The sequence below is a fragment of the Onychomys torridus genome, chromosome 3, assembly GCF_903995425.1.
Source record: "Onychomys torridus chromosome 3, mOncTor1.1, whole genome shotgun sequence".
NCBI classification, from domain to species: domain Eukaryota; kingdom Metazoa; phylum Chordata; class Mammalia; order Rodentia; family Cricetidae; genus Onychomys; species Onychomys torridus.
This window is the reverse complement of record NC_050445.1, coordinates 115,237,899-115,245,411: the sequence shown is the minus strand read 5'-3', so window position 1 is coordinate 115,245,411 and position 7,513 is coordinate 115,237,899.

Below are 7,513 nucleotides of genomic sequence, written 5' to 3'. Positions count from 1 at the left end.
AATCTCTCTCTCTCTCTCTCTCTCTCTCTCTCTCTCTCTCTCTCTCTCTCTCTCAGAAGAACATGGAAAAGCAGAATCCCTGACCTTGTGGTAACCCAAGCTCTCCCACTCCAGCTTCAAGCTCACTTGAGTCTCCTCCAAGGCTGCAGCTTTACCTCATCCTCACCAGACACTGGTGGCCAAAGATAAGAGGAAGCATACTTAGTGTGTCCCCCACTGCTGCTACTCTTGCTGCATCTGGACCATTTAATAATGCCCATAGCTCCTCCAAGGCCCCACTCAGCAGTTCCCAAAGGGTCTTAGAAGGACTCCAGCCTTTTTACTACCTTGTCTCCACCAACACCTCCAAACTCCATGTTTCCTATTGAACTCATCCCCTCCTTCTGGCAACAGCATTGCCCAGCAACACCCTTTCTCTGCAGGCATCTGGGGCCTCTTGGACATGCTCATTAAATCCTCACTTTGGCCAGGTGGTGGTGGCGCACTCCTTTAATCCCAGCTCTCAGGAGGCAGAGGCAGGCAGATCTCTGTGAGTTCAAGACCAGCCTGGTCTACAGAGTGAGATCCAGGACAGCCAGGGCTACACAGAGAAATCCTATCTCAACCACAACCACCACCACCACCACCCACAAAAAAATACCCACTCTGTTGCCTTCATTCCTTTCTCACTGTTCTTATGTTCTGTGTCCATGTATTTTTCATGTTTACAAACAGGCAGGTACCTTGTGTGAGAAGAACACCAGAGCCATTTAGACCTAGGCTCAAAACCCACTCTGTCTTACCAGCCTGAGCAGGGGGAGACAGTCTGCCTGGTCTATGGGTGATTCGACAGGGCAGAGAATGAATGAATGAATGAATGAATGAATGAATGAATGAATGAAAGGAGACAGCAGTAGTAATCATAACAAGAATAACTTAATCCCAGCACACACAACAAAATGCTTGCCTATGTGCCGTGCATGCTTTCATAGACTCTCACAGCAGCCTGGAGCCAGAGACACTGTCAGCCCCACCTAACAGATTTACCCAGGGTAATTCAGCAGCTGGTCAAAGTGGCTCTAGCTACATACTAAGACTGAAACCTGGGGCTCTGGACCAGAAGGTGGCTTGAACCTAGAACATCGAACATGAGATCCAGTCACAGTGAGGGCAGAGGAGAGGACACAGAATCCAGAAGGGATGTCCCGGTGAACACATCTGGCAACTGGGGTGGGAGGAGAGATAGGGGAGTCCTGGTTGGGGAGCTGGGTACCTGATGACAATGAGATGTCCTGAGCTAGGGAATTTAGGATGAGACTTCAGAGCAAGGTCATGAGTTTGGTTTGAATCATGGTTAGGTTCTCAGTGGCCTCAGGCTACTCCAGAGATGCTGTCCGAGGGCTGTAGAGGTCTGGGGTATGGAAAACAGATTGGGGGAACTCGGTGTGCACATGGTTGCTAATGGGAGACACTGGAGAAGGAGCCAGCCCAGAGAGAGCAGGAAGCCTAGGCCAGTCTCACAGAATACCCACATTAAAGTCTCCAGAGAGGAAAGAGGCTGAACGGGAAGACTCTGGCTTTGCCTCAAATATATTTGAATTAACCTTGCTTGAGATGACCACTTTGTCTGTTTCCCTGACAAAGAACTCAGAGATTCTCTGAGTTCTCCAGGGATTCAAAAGTTAGCAATCACAGCCCCCCAGGGACCCTGAAAATGCATTTTGTGTGTGTGTGTGTGTGTGTGTGTGTGTGTGTGTGTGTGTGTGTGTGTGTGTGCGCGCGCGCAAGCAGGGTGGGAGGCATGTTTGGACACAGCTCCATGACCCACAGACTGCCATTTCGCTGGGGCTTTTGTTTATAGCATACACATACACTTTGGGAGGATGTGGGTATGAGTCTTGTTCAGCCCCAGCTGACTGGGGCCAGGCTGCACAACTTTCCTTAGGGTGCAGCTCACGCTCTGCAGGCTGTGTGGCCTGGGGCACACACTCGAAACCCTAGCGCTCAGGAATGGGGCAGCAGAGTTGTCGAAGGAGGCAGAAGTATGAAGATCTGGTTAGGTTGAAAGAAGGACCAAACCCCAAACTGAATGAATAGATGAGGAAGTCACACGTAAGCCCTGTGTGGGGATGGGGATGAAGAAAGCCAGGCAGTGAGTGGCTGGTCCCTGGTGGAGGATGTGGCACTGAAAGAGTCCCACCATCGATCCTCAGCAGTGTGTTGGAAAGGTTGGTTCTTCTACCATGTAGAAACTTTTCACCAGTTAGAAACTAGAGGCCCAGAAAGAGGAGGGCAGGGGGCACATAAGGGAAAGGAAATGGATGGTGATACTTTAGCAAGGCTTCTACAAGATGCTACTAAAGTCCTGGCCCCAGGCTGGGTAAGGCTTGGGAGAGAGACCAGGCATCGTCCCCAGAGCAAATGTCAGTCATGGAGAAGCTATCTGGGCCCCCGGGGGAGTCTGCCCTGCTTCTCTGCTGGGCGCCTTGTGCTCACAGGTATCTCTACAGCTGCTCATGGATAGCCCTGGATTTCTGACCAAGCTGTGCTTGCTCAGCCCTCCTCTCTTTGCATGAACTGGTTCAGGGGCTGAGCTTTATGGTCCTGTGGCTCTGTCCTGGCAGTGGGGTCCAGGTCAGTGAGAAGAGCCTACAGACCAGGTCCCATCAGCATCTGTCACTTACAAGCTTCGTAGTCCTAGACAAGTCACTTTTTCTTTCTTTCTTTTTTTGGGGGGGTGGGGGGAGGGGAGCTAAGGTCTCATTCATGTAGTCCAGGCTAACCTCAACCTTGCTTTCTACTTTAAGATAATCTTCAATCCTTCTGCCTCCAGCTCCCAAGTGCTGGGATGACAGATGTGCTCTGCAGCACCTGGTTTCATTTTCTTAATACAAATAGGGATGATAAGCCTTGCCTCTGGAGATAATTGGCTGTTGTGGGGATTTTTTTTTTTTTCTTTTAAGATAGTGAGTGCAAACCCTTTGGCTTGAGGTTAATAAGCCTGAAGCTGTAGGAACCCTTGCCTGAACAGAATCCTTCCATAGCCCCAAAAGAGTTCCTAGTAGGTCATAATTCTGCATGATTTTCTTTCTTTTTTTTTTTTAATTTTATTTTTCGAGACAGGGTTTCTCTGTGTAGCTTTGGTGCCTGTCCTGGATCTCGCTCTGTAGGCCAGGCTGGTCTCGAACTCAAAGAGATCTTCCTGGCTCTGCCTCCTGAGTGCTGGGATTAAAGGCGTGCACCACCACTGCCTGGCCTGCATGCTTTTCTTAAATAATGTCTTCTAAAACAAAAAGCTTCAGGGTCCCTGAAGTCTAGTGCTTGAAAGGGAGTGATCAGCCCTGACCTCCCACCCCATTCTCCTCCTCCTCAATGCCTCCATTTGCAGGAGTGGCCTGGCTGCCCAGCATAAGCTACCATGAGCCCTCTGTACAACCTTCACCCAGACAGAAGACCAGAGCAAGACCCTTTCCATGGAAATGTGGCCCAGGCCTGGTTCACTACCTCTACCTCCCTCCCTCTGCTTGCTGCAGTTTACCAAACTGGAGAACTCCGTTCAGTCATCCTCTTGGGATCCCCAGAAGCTGAGCAGCGCTGGCTGTTTGCTGGTCCTGGAAGGGGCTTTGCTTCAGAACAGAACTGTGAGAGAGGTTACTTCCAGGGCTGTGCTAGGCCATTCTGGGCCTTTAAGAAACAAAGCAATGTGGCTGGCTTCCCTATTAGTACCCATTGCCCTGTTCCCCTATGGAGCGTTGGAAGCAGTGGGGACCAGGGCTCCCTCTTTGGTGTCTGAGAGATGGATGGGGCTGATTTTTTTTTCCCAGGATTCCTCCTCATAAATCTGATTTGGCCCCTCATCCGTCTAGGCCAGTCTCCATGGAGGTGTGTTGTAGTGATAAATGGGCTGACTCACTAATGTGACTGGAGTGGCAGGGACTTGGGGAGGGCCTCTGATCTGATGGATGGTCCCCACGAGAGCATATTGCATTAGGACCCCTTAATGCAATCAGCAGGGCCATTACCATCCCAATTTGTGGCTCCTCCTCTCCAGGGTGGGGTCCCAGAGCTGGAAGATTAAGGAGGATGTCAGGACTTTGAAGACACCTGGGGGTTTGAGGAGGGAGTCAAGATTTCCTTCCTGGGGGCCATTACTAGGGAAATACAATGACATGGAGAAAAAAAAAAGTGCACCCAAAAGGGAAGAGGAAAGCAGAGAATAGGTATAACATGGCCAAGGTCACCTCTGGAGCCAAGGGAAGAGTCAGGATTAGAACCAGAGTCCTAGGTGTCTGTGTCAGAGTAGCCAAGTCTGGAGGAGGGACAGGGCTGTGGGGAGCACCATCTCACTGGGGCTGCTGTATTATTGTATTAGAAGCCTTCGTAGCCCTTGAGTTCATCAAAATGGTGAATGTCAGTAACTTCTTCCTTTCCGTTAGGAAGTGAATTTCTGTGGGTTCTGGCACTGGCAGGCACCCACTCACCCTGCTTTATCTTCTGTGTCTTTGGCTGTCAGTTTATAGCAGGCTCTTACATAGCTGGCCATCCCAGTCTTCTATGAGCCCCTAGGCCACCAGAGAGCTTTTGGAACAGTATTCTTTCCTGTTTAGAAGCCATGGAAGCTCCATGCTGATCTCAGGAACTGGATTACTCTTCTAGACTGGTGTCTTCCAGCCTCCTTCTGGTCCTTGCTCTGAGCCGTGTCACCCACCCACACAGCCTCTTCAGTAGGAGAATGCCCTGAATTATGTTCAGCATGTGTGGTGATATTGTGTTCCCCAATATATTGTGCACCCTAATAAACTTATCTGGGGTCAGAGAACAGAACAGACAGTAGATATAGAGGGCAGAAAATGGTGGCACATACACACCTTTAATCCTAGCATTATGAAGGCAAAGATCCATTCGGATCTCTGAGAGTTCAAAACCACACTGGAAACAGTGAGGTATGGTGACATATACCTTTAATCCCAGGAAGTGATGGCAGAAAGCAGAAAGGTATATAAGGCATGAGGACCAGGAACTAGAGCCTGGTTAAGCTTTTAAGCAGCAGTTCAGCTGAGATCCTATTCAGATGAAGACACAGAGGCTTCCAGTCTGAGGAAACAAGATCAGATCAGCTGAGGAACTGGCGAGGTGAGGTTAGCTGTGGCTGGTTCTGTTTCTCTGATCTTTCAGCGTTCACCCCAATACTTGGCTCCAGGCTTGTTTTTATTAATAAGACCTTCTAACAATTCATGCTACAAGCTTGTCCTGTGGGCCCCCAAATGGGACATAGGTATTTATGGTCCTTTGTGTGTAGATAGTTCAGCAGATCACGTTTCCTCTGTCCCCTTTAATTGCCAGCCTTACCCCTCATCCTCAGCTTCCCCTGCAGACAGACTCCATTTGTATGTATACATCCTAATGATGGATTTGAACCTGAAAACAGTGCTGCTTGTCTTTCTGACTTACATGGTGACCTAGTACCACAGGTATTATTTGATTCAGTATTGATCTTTCAATTAAATAGTAGGTTTTGGTGGTGGTGGTGGTAGTGTGGTGGTGCTTTTTGTTTTGTTTTGTTTTGTTTTGTTTTGTTTTGTTTTGTTCTGAGGCAGGGTCTCATGATGCAGCCAGCCCTGGCTTCCCTAGAACTATGTAGACCAGGCTAGCCTCCAACTCACAGAGACCAGCCTGCCCTTGCCTCCCGAGTGTCTTAAACAGTGTTTTTGAGATCTATTCATGTTGCTTTATGTATGTCTAGTTGACTATTTGTGATTATGGCACACTATTTCAAAATGGACACCTACCACATTGTACCCTGGAAACAGACACCTAGAGTCCTCTGCCTCTTGCCACTGCATTGGGCAGTAAATGGCATTTTCTCTGGATGTTTAACCCAGAGTGAGCTCATGGGACCCTAGGAGGTGCACATATCCAGATTAGGTTTTATTCTGCTGGATGACTCTTCAGAGGTACTGCCTAGCCCACATTTACCAGGTTTGCGCCAGGGTTTCCCATTCATTCTGAGACCTGTACGGCTTTATGTTTTCATCTGCTCAGTGTGGTGGGTGTGGTGTGATTGAAGCCTTCACACCAACAGTTCCTACTGCTTCGGAAGCCTTCCTTCACATCCCTTTACTGTCTTTTCATTTGACATTTCCTCCTTTTGCCTGTTGGTAAACTCTCACGTTCCAAACCCAGTGCTGCTCTCCTAGTTTTTCTGAACATTTCCAGGCTGCTCCTGGTATTCTAGAACATTTTGCACAGATCAGCCTGGCATTTCCATCTTCCTCATTCATGCACTGACCTACCTTGGTATGAAAGCATGGATGATCTATTGGGGAAGGGGAGGGGGGAGGGAAGAGAGGAACACGTGGGTTGAGAAGGTGGGAGCTTGTCTAGTGATGGAGTCAAAAGACTTCAGGTACATAAATGACACCCTCTGAGAGTCCAGTGTCTACAGTCATGACACACGTTCTTCTGTCTCTTGGGTACTCCAGGACCCCACTCACTTCCGTTTAAGTAACTTTTTCCTATCTCTCCACAGGCTTTCCCTTCAGTCTCTAACCAAGCCTGTGTCTCTTTTAGCCTGAAAATGCTTCCTCTAATGTTGATGAACTCTGGATCCACATCTTGTATGTATGTGTGCATGTTATGAGAGGGGGTGTACATGTGTGTTCATGTGTGACATGAAGGCTAAAGGACAATCTCAGGTGTCATTCCTACTCAGGTCCTATCCATGTTGTTTTTTGAGACAGGGTCTCTCATTGGCCTATGAATTGCCAAGTATGCCGGGCTGGCTGGTCAGCAAGTCCCAGGGAATCTGTCTTTGCTGCCCCAACACTAGTGTTACAAGTATCTGCTACCATGTCCTTTTTCCTTTTTACATGGGTCTAGAGATCAAACTCATGCTTGTAAGGCAAGCACTTTATCAGCTGAGCATCTCTCCAGGACAGATATCTCACAAAGGACAAGACAAGAAGCAAGAAGGCAGTCAGAATGGCTGATGGAACTACCATTGCTGGGCTTTGGATTTTCTATCCATGTAACAGGGAGAGATGACTGGACAGGGTGATCTTACAATGTGACCATACTCTGCCCCCTGCCCCACTTTGTTCTCTAGCTTAGACAAGCCTTAAAGCCTGATTCTCTGGCTTCAGTCTCCCAAGTAGCTGGGATTACAGGCCTATGCCACCAGGCCAGACCTTCATCAAGCCAAACATCTTCTACATGTCCAAAATTAATTCTTCTTCCATGAAATCCACATTACTTTATCATTTTCCTGCCTTCTGGCTATTTAGTTAAGCAGAAATTTCCATGTTTATTCTTGCGGTGCTCAGGATTGAGCCAGGGCCTTAGGCATGGTAGAGGAGCACTCTCCCCGACCTATGTTTTCATCTTCATGCTGCTTCTGGAATGTCACCTTTTCCCTGTGCCCACATCCCCGTTGCCACGGGTCCTCAGGCATCTTCACACTGTGGAAGATTGTTTAGAGACAGTACACACTTAATTCTTTTCTCTTCTGTTTGCCTAGGTTACATCAGCCCACTCC